Source organism: Pan paniscus, chromosome 14 (genome assembly GCF_029289425.2).
Source record: "Pan paniscus chromosome 14, NHGRI_mPanPan1-v2.0_pri, whole genome shotgun sequence".
Classification (NCBI taxonomy): domain Eukaryota; kingdom Metazoa; phylum Chordata; class Mammalia; order Primates; family Hominidae; genus Pan; species Pan paniscus.
Genome location: NC_073263.2, coordinates 116,061,071 through 116,074,630, shown reverse-complemented (window position 1 = coordinate 116,074,630; position 13,560 = coordinate 116,061,071). Strand labels below are relative to the sequence as shown.

The following is a 13,560-nucleotide window of genomic DNA, read 5'->3' as shown; positions in this document are numbered from 1 at the left end:
AGGTTTCTCACTGTTGAAGTGGGAGATTACAAATTAGCAAGGCAAGAAGGCTAGAATGATTCATGTGATAGTAGATCAGAGGTGGAGACATCAACGTAAACTTATGTTTAGTTTAATAAAGATACACACAGTTCTACATAGAAAACTTTATAATTAGGTGTGTATAGGTAGGTTAGACACACACATATACTTCCTAGCATTGCCAATGAGGGACAAGATACAATGTGCTCATTCAGCAGCCAGATGTAAGTTTTCCTACCATTCTGAAAGGAATCAGGCTCTTTGAAGAAATGTCTGATACTAGAACTGGGACAGTAAATATAGGAGCCAGGATAATCTGGAAGTATCAGAAAGTAAGTAAGTACTAAAAAATTTAAAATATATCAAAGAAAAATAAGAGCCAATAAAAACAGCTACTGATGGCCAACACAGGAATGAATTGTGCAACATAATACTGTAGTGTTGAATAATAACTAAAGCTTAAAGTCATTATCTAGGTGTCTGTATTTGTATCCCTAGGTGAATAAGCAAATGGAGTTGCATAGAAATCTCCTTTGCAAAAGAATTCCAAATAATTGATGTAGACACTCAGCCACCAAGAAGGTGGAGCCAACTCCTCACTCCATAACTGTGGGCTCTGCATAGTGACTTGCTCCAAAAGAACACATGGACTCTAAACCCAAACCCGAACCCGAACCCCTAACCCCTAACCCTAACCCTACCATAACCCAACCCTAACCCAACCCTAACCGTAACCCTAACCCTAGCCCGAGCCCTAGCCCTAATCCCTAAGCCCTAAGCCGTAAGCCTAACCCCAACCCCAACCCCAACCCCAACCCCAACCCTAACCCTAACCCTTCCTCAGCCTCTCAACCTGCTTGGGTTACAGGTATGAGCCCCGGTGCCTGGCCAAACATTCCATTTTATATGCATATGCTAGGAATGAATAATCTCTAAACCAAATTATGAAAATTCTACCTTAAAAAATACCAATAGCAATATTATACTTAGGAATAAATGGAATGAAATGACAAGACTTAGATGAGGGAAATTATAAGACATTACTTAAGGAAATTAAATTCCCAATAAATGTAAAAACTTATCTTATTTGTGGATTTGTAGACCACATTGTTAAGTTTCCCAAAGTACACGAAGCAATCCGTGGATTCAATGTTATTCCTACAAAAATCCCAAAGGCCTTGGGACAGAAGTGGATAAGCTGATCCTGATCACATCCCAATTTCAAATTTTATTACAAAGGAACAGTAATAAAAACAGTGGGATCCTCGCACAGGAATAAACAGAAATATCAACTGAATTGAATTGGGAGTCCAGACAGAAAACAATACCTCTATGCTCAACTGATTTTAGACAAGGTCCATTACCAGTAAATTGGGGAAAGAATCCTGTCCTCAACAAGTGATGTAAGGCAACTTGCTATCCACATAAAGGGAAATGAAATTGTATCCTTACCTCATACCACATAAAAAATTAAACTACAATGGCTCAAAGACCAAAATAGGTGAAAACTAAAAACTCTGGAAGAAAACATACAGTTAAGCATTCATGACCTTACATGTAGCAATAGTTTCTTACATCTGACACCAAAAGCACAGACCACAAAAGGAAAAATAAATCAATTTATTTCCTCAAAATTTACAACTTTTACGTCTCAGAAGACATGAAGAAAAAAGTTGAAAGACAAAATGTTATAATAGGAAAAACAACTGTCTTATAGTATACTCTCAACACTCAACACAGAACACTTCTGTTACCAGATACATCGGTTTTTTCCCCACACAGACCAAATCTTGGGTACCAGCTGGGTGTCCTACAGTGCAACCCAATTGTGACAGTAAATGGAGAAAGCATCAGACCCCACAGGCTAAGGACTCAGTCCTAGGAATACACGTCATGCCCCTTGTTGCTTGCAAATTTAAATGACAAACACAAGGATGGTAAAAAGAAAGTGACTTTATGCCAGAGCTTAGCTGAAGGGAACATACAGGCTCTTGCCTTAAGGGAAGCGCTTCCACTTTCTGGGCAGAAAGCAGGGCTTTCGGACTTGCCAGAATGGCATGCAGGGGATGAGGTGAGGAGGTGCAGGGTCTATGGGACATGCTCTGATGTTTTCTCCATTAGGTGATCTTGCTAGCACCACCATGGGCAGAGCCAGGTTGTAAATTGACTGTTGTCTGCTGCCAATCTCCTGGTGGGGGAGAGATATGGAAGTGCCAGTTTGTTTCAAGGTTTGGTCCCTGGAACTTTTAAGTTATCACACAGTTGGAAAAGTTTGCAGTATAGGAAGTGTCTGGTGGAGAGACAGTAAAGCTTATAATTGCATTCCTAAAGAGCTAAGTGCAGGAACAGCAAAATGGTAAAACTAATTCATTTCTTCTGTAAGAAAATATGGGTACTCCGTTACAAGACTGTAACCACTTAAGGTGCCAACCACAAACAGTAGGTTCCCAGGTTACCTTCTGTCTGACTTTGCTACAGATTGGAGGCTCCCACAACACCCTTATTGGGTTCAGCAATTTGCTACATCACATTGCACAACCCATGAACGCAGTGTACTTACTATTCCTGACTTATTACCAAGGATCTTTTAAACGCTACAAATGAAAAGCCAGAAAAAGAGATGCACAAGGTGAGGTATGTGGAAGGAATGCAGGCCTCCCATGCCCTCACCAGACATGATCCTCCCAGTATCTCCTGTGTTGGGAGAGCAACACAGATGCTCTCCCAACCCTGTCCTTTATTACACAGGCAAATTGGTTACGTCTGTGGCCATAGGTGATCAACTCAACCATCAGCACCTCTCCCCTTCACAGAGACGGGACGGGGGAAGAAATTTCAAATCCTCTAATGACAAGGTTGCTTCCCTTGGCAGCCAGCCCCACTGAGGCTATCCAGGTGCCCCCAGCCATCAATCATTTCATTAGCATACGAAAGACACATTACTTCGTACATTCCCGAGGCTTAGCGCTCTGTTTCAGGACACTGCAGCAGAGACCACACATTAACTCTTATTACGTTCCAACAACCTATAAAATGGAAGAAAATGTCGGCACATTAGATACTTCATCAGTGTCTGTTATCCAGAATGTATAAAGAACTTTTACAACTCCACAGCAAAGACAACCCAATCTAAAAATTGACAAAAGACTTTAATACACACTTCACCAACAAGCACATGAAAAGATGCTTAACATCATTACCATAATTAAAACCATGAAGAGATAACCCTTAACTCACACAAGAATAGTTATACTAAAAAATAACAAGTGTTGACAAAGATGTGCAGAAACTTGAACTCTTAAACACTGCTTGTGACAATATGTGACAATAAGTGACAAAATGGTGCAGCCTACGTGTAAAATAATTTGATGTTTCTTCATAAAGTTACAAATAGATTTACCATATGACTCAATGATTCCATTCCTAGGTATATACCCCAAAGACCTGAAAACAGCTGTTCAAACAAAAACCTGTGTGCTCTTTAAATGTGTCAAGGTCATAAATATGAAGGAAAGTCTGGGAAACAGTTCCAGGAAAAGAAAACTGGATCCGAATGAAAAAAAAAAAAAACACATTATACTCCCAAGTGTGGCACGAGGTAAAAGTGAAGTGAGTTTGTGGACCGAATTATCATGTAGGAACAACGCTGATTTCCTGATCTAGGGGTTATGTGGTAGTTACCTGGGAGAGTGTCCATGCTTTCAGTGCAATATACCAGAGTATTTTGTGCGACACTGCAAATCTGGTACGGCAATAACTGTTGGGGAATCTAAGGGAAGAAAAAGTTGTATTTTGTACTACTACGGGAAGTTGCTTAGAAATATGACATTATTGGAAAGTAAGTTACTTTTTAAAACAACCATGTCAATACCATGCCAGCAAAGCAGACACATCATCAAAATCCATTACAGAGGCTATAGTTCAGCCAAAGCTGTAAAACCCTTAAAAAAGCCTCAATGTCAACAGGGTCCACTTACTAGATATTATTCTATATATTAGTATTAGAGGCAATTGTGTCAATATATTAGTGTTAGGGCATGGTATGGACATTTAGATTAGTGTTAGGGAATGGTGTGGATATTGTATTGGTGTTGGGAAATGGTGCAGATATTACATTACACTTAGGGCATGGTGTGGATATTATTACATTAGTATTAGAAGAGATGGTGTGGATTAGATGAGTATTAGGGCATGGTGTGGATATTATTACATTAGTATTAGAAGGGATGGTGTGGATTAGATGAGTGGTAGGGCATGGTGTGGATATTATTACATTAGTATTGGAAGCGATGGTGTGGACTAGATCAGTGATAGGGCATGATGTGGATATTACTAAATTAGTACTGGAAGTGATGGTGTGGATTAGATCACCGATAGGGCATGGTGTGGATACTATTACATTAGTATTAGAAGCGATCGTGTGCATTAGATCAGTGATAGGTCATGGTGTGGATATTATTACATTAGTATTAGAATGGATGGTGTGGATTAGATGAGTGGTAGGGAATGGTGTGGATATCACTACATTAGTATTAGAAGCCATGGTGTGGATTAGATCAGTGTTAGGGCATGCTGTGGATATTATAACATTAGTATTAGAAGCGATGGTGTGCATTAGATCAGTGATAAGGCATGGTGTGGACATTATTACATTAGTATTAGAAGGGATGGTGTGGATTAGATGAATGGTAGGGCATGGTGTGGATATTATTACATTACTATTGGAAGCGATGGTGTGCATTAGATCAGTGATAGGGCATGATGTGGATATTATTACATTAGTATTAGAAGCGATGGTGTGATTAGATCAGTGATAGGGCAGGTGTGGTTATTATTACATTAGTATTAGAAGGGATGGTGTGGATTAGATGAGTGGTAGGGCATGGTGTGGATATTATTACATTGCTATTGGAAGTGATGGTGTGGATTAGATCAGTGATAGGGCATGGTGTGGATATTATTACATTAGCATTGGAAGCGATGGTGTGGACTAGATCAGTGATAGGGCATGATGTAGATATTACTACATTAGTATTGGAAGCGATGGTGTGGATTAGATCAGTGATAGGGCATGGTGTGGATATTATTACATTAGTATTGGAAGCGATGGTGTGGATTAGATCAGTGACAGGGCATGGAGTGCATATTATTACATTAGTATCAGAAGGGATGGTGTGGATTTGATGAGTGGTAGGGCATGGTGTGGATATTATTACATTAGTATTGGAAGTGATGGTATGGATTAGATCAGTGATAGGGCATGGTGTGGATATTATTACATTAGTATTGGAAGCGATGGTGTGGACTAGATCAGTGATAGGGCATGATGTGGATATTACTACATTGGTATTGGAAGCGATGGCGTGGATTAGATCAGTGATAGGACATGGTGTGGATATTATTACATTAGTATTGGAAGCGATGGTGTGGATTAAATCAGTGATAGGGCATGGTGTGGATATTATTCCATTAGTATTAGAAGTGATGGTGTGGACTAGATCAGTGATAGGGCATGGTGTGGATATTATTACATTAGTATTAGAAGCGATGGTGTGGACTAGATCAGTGATAGGGAATGATGTGGATATTATTACATTAGTATTGGAAGCGATGGTGTGGACTAGATCAGTGATAGGGCATGGTGTGGATATTATTACATTAGTATTGGCAGCGATGGTGTGGACTAGATCAGTGATAGGGCATGGTGTGCATATTATTACATTAGTATTACAAGCGATGGTGTGGATTAGATGAGTGTTACGGCATGCTGTGGATATTATTACATTAGTATTAGAAGTGATGGGGTGGACAAGATAAGTGATAGGGCATGGTGTGGATATCATTACATTAGCTTTGGAAGCGATGGTGTGGACTAGATAAGTGATAGGGCATGATGTGTATATTATTACATTAGTATTGGAAGCGATGGTGTGGATTAGATGAGTGTTAGGGCATGATATGGATACTATAACATTAGTATTGCAAGCGATGGTGTGGATTAGATCAGTGATAGGGCATGGTGCGGATATTATTACATTAGTATTAGAAGCGATGGTGGGGACTAGATCAGTAATAGGGCATGGTGTGGATATTATTAGTATTGGAAGCGATGGTGTGGACTAGATCAGTGATAGGGCATGGTGTGTATATTATTACATTAGTATTGGAAGCGATGGTGTGGATTAGATGAGTGTTAGGGCATGGTGTGGATATTATTACATTAGTATTGGAAGCGATGGTGTTGATTAGATCAGTGATAGCGCAAGGTGTGGATATTATTACAAAAGTATTGGAAGTGATGGTGTGGATTAGATCAGTGATAGGGCATGGTGTGGATATTATTACATAAGTATTAGAAGCAATGGTGTGCAATAGATCAGTGATAGGTCATGGTGTGGATATTATTACATTAATATTAGAAGAGATGGTGTGCATTAGATCAGTGGTAGGGCATGGTGTGGACATTATTACATTAGTAGGAGAAGGGATGGTGTGGATTAGATGAGTGGTAGGGCATGGTGTGGATATTATTACATTAGTATTGGAAGTGATGGTGTGGATTAGATCAGTGATAGGGCATGGTGTGGATATTATTACATTAGTATTGGAAGCGATGGTGTGGACTACATCAGTGATAGAGCATGATGTGGATATTACTACATTGGTATTGGAAGTGGTAGTGTGGATTAGGTCAGTGATAGGGCATGGTGTGGATATTATTACATTAGTATTGGAAGCGGTGGTGTGGATTAGATCAGTGATAGGGCATGGTGTGGATATTATTACATTAGTATTAGAAGGGATGGTGTGGATTAGATGAGTGTTAGGGCATGGTGTGGATATTATTACATTAGTAGTGGAAACGATGGTGTGGATTACATCAATGATAGGGCATGGTGTGCATATTATTACATTAGTATTAGAACAGATGGTGTGGACTAGATCAGTGATAGGGCACGATGTGGATATTATTACATTAGTATTGGAAACGATGGTGTGGACTAGATCACTGATAGGGCATGGTGTGGATATTATTACATTAGTATTGGAAGCGATGGTGTGGACTAGATCAGTGATAGGGCACGGTGTAGATATTATTACATTAGTATTAGAAGCGATGGTGTGGACTAGATTAGTGATAGGGCATGCTGTGGATATTATTACATTAGTATTACAAGCGATGGTGTGGACTAGATCAGTGATAGGGCATGCTGTGGATATTATTACACTAGTATTGGAAGCGATGGTGTGGAATAGATCAGTGATAGGACATGATGTGGATATTATTACATTAGTATTGGAAGCGATGGTGTGGATTAGATGAGTGTTATGGCATGGTGTGGATATTATTACATTAGTATTGGAAGCGATGGTGTTGATTAGATCAGTGATAGGGCATGGTGTGGATATTATTACATTAGTATTGGAAGCGATGGTGTGGATTAGATCAGAGTTAGGGCATGGTGTGGATATTATTACGTTAGTATTAGAAGTGATGGTGTGGATTAGATGAGTGTTAGGGCATGCTGTGGATATTATTACATTAGTATTAGAAACAATGGTGTGGACTAGATCAGTGATAAGGCATGGTGTGGATATTATTACATTAGTATTGGAAGCGATGGTGTCGACTAGATCAGTGACAGGGCATGGTGTGGGTATTACTACATTAGTATTGGAAGCAATGGTGTGGATTAGATCAGTGTTAGGGCATGGTGTGGATATTATTACGTTAGTATAAGAAGCGATGGTGTGGATTAGATGAGTGTTATGGCATGCTGTGGATATTATTACATTAGTATTAAAAACAATGGTATGGACTAGATCAGTGATAGGGCATGGTGTGGATATTATTACTTTAGTATTAGAAGCAATGGTGTGGACTAGATCAGTGATAGGGCATGATGTGGATATTACTACATTTGTATTGGAAGCGATGGTGTGGACTAGATCAGTGATAGGGCATGGCGTGGATATTATTACATTAGTATTGGAAGCGATGGTGTGGATTAGATGAGTGTTAGGGCATGGTGTGGATATTATTACATCAGTATTGGAAGCGATGGTGTTGATTAGATCAGTGATAGCGCAAGGTGTGGACATTATTACATTAGTATTGGAAGTGATGGTGTGGATTAGATCAGTGATAGGTCATGGTGTGGATATTATTACATTAGTATTAGAAGCGATGGTGTGCATTAGATCAGTGACAGGTCATGATGTGGATATTATTACATCAGTATTAGAAGGGATGGTGTGGATTAGATGAGTGGTAGGGCATGGTGTGGATATCACTACATTAGTATTAGAGGTGATGGTGTGGATTAGATCAGTGTTAGGGCATGGTACGGATATTATTACATTAGTATTAGAAGCGATGGTGTGCATTAGATCAGTGATAGGGCATGGTGTGGATATTATTACATTAGTATTAGAAGGGATGGTGTGGATTAGATGAGTGTTAGGGCATGGTGTGGATATTATTACATTAGTATTGGAAGCGATGGTGTGGATTAGATGAGTGTTAGGGCATGGTGTGGATATTATTACATTAGTATTAGAAGTGATGGTGTGCATTAGATCAGTGATAGGGCATGATGCGGATATTATTACGTTAGTATTGGAAGCGATGGTGTGCATTAGATCAGTGATAGGGCATGGTGTGGATATTATTACATTAGTATTAGAAGGGATGGTGTGGATTAGATGAGTGGTAGGGCACGGTGTGTATATTATCACATTACTATTGGAAGTGATGGAGTGGATTAGATCAGTGATAGGGCAGCTTGTGGATATGATTACATTAGTATTGGAAGCGATGCTGTGGACTAGATCAGTGATAGGGCATGATGTGGATATTATTACATTAGTATTGGAAGCGATGGTGTGGATTAGATGAGTGTTAGGGCATGGTGTGGATATTATTACATTAGTATTGGAAGCGATGGTGTTGATTAGATCAGTGATAGGGCATGGTGTGGATATTATTACATTAGTATTGGAAGCGATGGTGTGGATTACATCAGTGTTATGGCATGGTGTGGATATTATTACATTAGTATTAGAAGCGATGGTGTGGATTAGATGAGTGTTAGGGCATGCTGTGGATATTATTACATTAGTGTTAGAAACAATGGTGTGGACTAGATCAGTGATAAGGCATGGTGTGGATATTATTACATTATTATTGGAAGCGATGGTGTCGACTAGATCAGTGATAGGGCATGGTGTGGGTATTACTACATTAGTATTGGAAGCAATGGTGTGGATTAGATCAGTGTTAGGGCATGGTGTGGATATTATTACGTTAGTATTAGAAGCGATGGTGTGGATTAGATGAGTGTTATGGCATGCTGTGGATATTATTACATTAGTATTAAAAACGATGGTATGGACTAGATCAGTGATAGGGCATGGTGTGGATATTATTACTTTAGTATTAGAAGCAATGGTGGGGACTAGATCAGTGATAGGGCATGGTGTGGATATTACTACATTAGTATCGGAAGCGATGGTGTGGACTAGATCAGTGATAGGGCATGATGTGGATATTACTACATTTGTATTGGAAGCGATGGTGTGGACTAGATCAGTCATAGGGCATGGCGTGGATATTATTACATTAGTATTGGAAGCGATGGTGTGGATTAGATGAGTGTTAGGGCATGGTGTGGATATTATAACATCAGTATTGGAAGCGATGGTGTTGATTAGATCAGTGATAGCGCAAGGTGTGGATATTATTACATTAGTATTGGAAGAGATGGTGTGGATTAGATCAGTGATAGGTCATGGTGTGGATATTATTACATTAGTATTAGAAGTGATGGTGTGCATTAGATCCGTGACAGGTCATGATGTGGATATTATTACATCAGTATTAGAAGGGATGGTGTGGATTAGATGAGTGGTAGGGCATGGTGTGGATATCACTACATTAGTATTAGAGGCGATGGTGTGGATTAGATCAGTGTTAGGGCATGGTATGGATATTATTACATTAGTATTAGAAGCGATGGTGTGCATTAGATCAGTGATAGGGCATGGTGTGGATATTATTACATTAGTATTAGAAGCGATGGTGTGGATTAGATGATTGTTAGGGCATGGTGTGGATATTATTATATTAGTATTGGAAGCGATGGTGTGGATTAGATGAGTGTTAGGGCATGGTGTGGATATTATTACATTAGTATTAGAAGCGATGGTGTGCATTAGATCAGTGATAGGGCATGATGCGGATATTATTACGTTAGTATTGGAAGCGATGGTGTGCATTAGATCAGTGATAGGGCATGGTGTGGATATTATTACATTGGTATTAGAAGGGATGGTGTGGATTAGATGAGTGGTAGGGCATGGTGTGTATATTATTACATTACTATTGGAAGTGATGGAGTGGATTAGATCAGTGATAGGGCAGGTTGTGGATATGATTACATTAGTATTGGAAGCGATGCTGTGGACTAGATCAGTGATAGGGCATGACGTGGATATTATTACATTAGTATTGGAAGCGATGGTGTGGATTAGATGAGTGTTAGGGCATGGTGTGGATATTATTACATTAGTATTGGAAGCGATGGTGTTGATTAGATCAGTGATAGGGCATGGTGTGGATATTATTACATTAGTATTGGAAGCGATGGTGTGGATTACATCAGTGTTAGGGCATGGTGTGGATATTATTACATTAGTATTAGAAGCGATGGTGTGGATTAGATGAGTGTTAGGGCATGGTGTGGATATTATTACATTAGTATTGGAAGCGATGGTGTGGATTAGATCAGTGATAGCGCAAGGTGTGGATATTATTACATTAGTATTGGAAGTGATGGTGTGGATTAGGTCAGTGATAGGGCATGGTGTGGATATTATTACATTAGTATTGGAAGCGATGGTGTGGACTAGATCAGTGATAGGGCATGGCGTGGATATTACTACATTAGTATTGGAAGCGATGGTGTGGATTAGATCAGTGATAGGGCATGGTGTGGATATTATTCCATTAGTATTAGAAGCGATGGTGTGGACTAGATCAGTGATAGGGCATGATGTGGATATTATTACATTAGTATTGGAAGCGATGGTGTGGACTAGATCACTGATAGGGCATGGTGTGGATATTATTACATTACTATTGGAAGCGATGGTGTGGACTAGATCAGTGATAGGGCACGGTGTAGATATTACTACATTACTATTGGAAGTGATGGTGTGGATTAAATCAGTGATAGGGCATGGTGTGGATATTATTACATTAGTATTAGAAGCGATGGTGTGGACTAGATCAGTGATAGGGCACGATGTGGATATTATTACATTAGTATTGGAAGCGATGGTGTGGACTAGATCACTGATAGGGCATGGTGTGGATATTATTACATTAGTATTGGAAGCGATGGTGTGGACTAGATCAGTGATAGGGCACGGTGTAGATATTATTACATTAGTATTAGAAGCGATTGTGTGGACTAGATCAGTGATAGGGCATGCTGTGGATATTATTACACTAGTATTGGAAGCGATGGTGTGGAATAGATCAGTGATAGGACATGATGTGGATATTATTACATTAGTATTGGAAGCGATGGTGTGGATTAGATGAGTGTTATGGCATGGTGTGGATATTATTACATTAGTATTGGAAGCGATGGTGTTGATTAGATCAGTGATAGGGCATGGTGTGGATATTATTACATTAGTATTGGAAGCGATGGTGTGGATTAGATCAGTGTTAGGGCATGGTGTGGATATTATTGCGTTAGTATTAGAAGTGATGGTGTGGATTAGATGAGTGTTAGGGCATGCTGTGGATATTATTACATTACTATTAGAAACAATGTTGTGGACTAGATCAGTGATAAGGCATGGTGTGGATATTACTATATTAGTATTAGAAGCGATGGTGTGGACTAGATCAGTGATAGGGCATGATGTGGATATTACTACATTAGTATTGGAAGCGATGGTGTGGACTAGATCAGTGATAGGGCATGGCGTGGATATTATTACATTAGTATTGGAAGAGATGTTGTGGATTAGATGAGTGGTAGGGCATGGTGTGGATATTATTACATCAGTATTGGAAGCGATGGTGTTGATTAGATCAGTGATAGTGCAAGGTGTGGATATTATTACATTAGTATTGGAAGTGATGGTGTGGATTAGATCAGTGATAGGTCATGGTGTGGATATTATTACATTAGTATTAGAAGCGATGGTGTGCATTAGATCAGTGATAAGTCATGGTGTGGATATTATTACATCAGTATTAGAAGGGATGGTGTGGATTACATGAGTGGTAGGGCATGGTGTGGATATCATTACATTAGTATTAGAATCGATGGTGTGGATTAGATCAGTGTTAGGGCATGGTGTGGATATTATTACATTAGTATTAGAAGCGATTGTGTGCATTAGATCAGTGATAGGGCATGGTGTGGATATTATTACATTAGTATTAGAAGCGATGGTGTGGATTACATGAGTGTTAGCGCACGGTGTGGATATTATTACATTAGTATTGGAAGCGATGGTGTGGATTAGATGAGTGTTAGGGCATGGTGTGGATATTATTACATTAGTATTAGAAGCGATGGTGTGCATTAGATTAGTGATAGGGCATGATGCGGATATTATTACGTTAGTATTGGAAGCGATGGTTTGCATAAGATCAGTGATAGGGCATGGTGTGGATATTATCACATTAGTATTAGAAGGGATGGTGTGGATTAGATGAGTGGTAGGGCATGGTGTGGATATTATTACATTACTTTTGGAAGTGATGGTGTGGATTAGATCAGTGATAGGGCGGGTTGTGGATATGATTACATTAGTATTGGAAGCGATGGTGTGGACTAGATCAGTGATAGGGCATGATGTGGATATTATTACATTAGTATTGGAAGCGATGGTGTGGATTAGATGAGTGTTAGGGCATGGTGTGGATATTATTACATTAGTACTGGAAGCGATGGTGTTGATTAGATCAGTGATAGGGCATGGTGTGGATATTATTACATTAGTATTGGAAGCGATGGTGTGGATTACATCAGCGTTAGGGCATGGTGTGGATATTATTACGTTAGTATAAGAAGGGATGGTGTGGATTAGATGAGTGGTAGGGCATGGTGTGGATATTATTACATTATTATTAGAAGGGATGGGGTGGATTAGATGCATGGTAGGGCATGGTGTGGATATTATTACATTAGTATTAGAAGCGATGCTGTGGATTAGATGAGTGTTAGGGCATGGCGTGGATATTATTACATTAGTATTAGAAGCGATGCTGTGCGTTACATTAGTGGTAGGGCATGATGTGGATATTATTACAATAGTATTAGAAGGGATGGTGTGCATTAGATCAGTGATAGGGCATGGTGTGGATATTACTACATTAGTATTAGAAGGGATGGTGTGGATTAGATGAGTGGTAGGGCATGGTGTGGATATTATTACATTAGTATTGGAAGTGATGGTGTGGATTAGATCAGTGTTAAGGCATGGTGTGGATATTATTACATTAGTATTGGA

At 39.4% G+C, this 13,560-nt stretch overlaps 1 protein-coding gene across 1 annotated transcript in view; it reads right to left on the bottom strand.

Annotated features, from left to right (window-relative positions):
- Nucleotides 1-1,622: 1,622 nt before the first annotated feature.
- Nucleotides 1,623-13,560, bottom strand: part of LOC129398497 (tubulin beta chain-like) — a 137,354-nt gene continuing 125,416 nt past the window's right edge. Inside the window, exon 15 of the mRNA XM_063596018.1 lies at nucleotides 1,623-3,047. The gene's annotated coding sequence lies outside the window, so the exon portion shown is untranslated. The remainder of the gene's footprint in view (nucleotides 3,048-13,560) is intronic.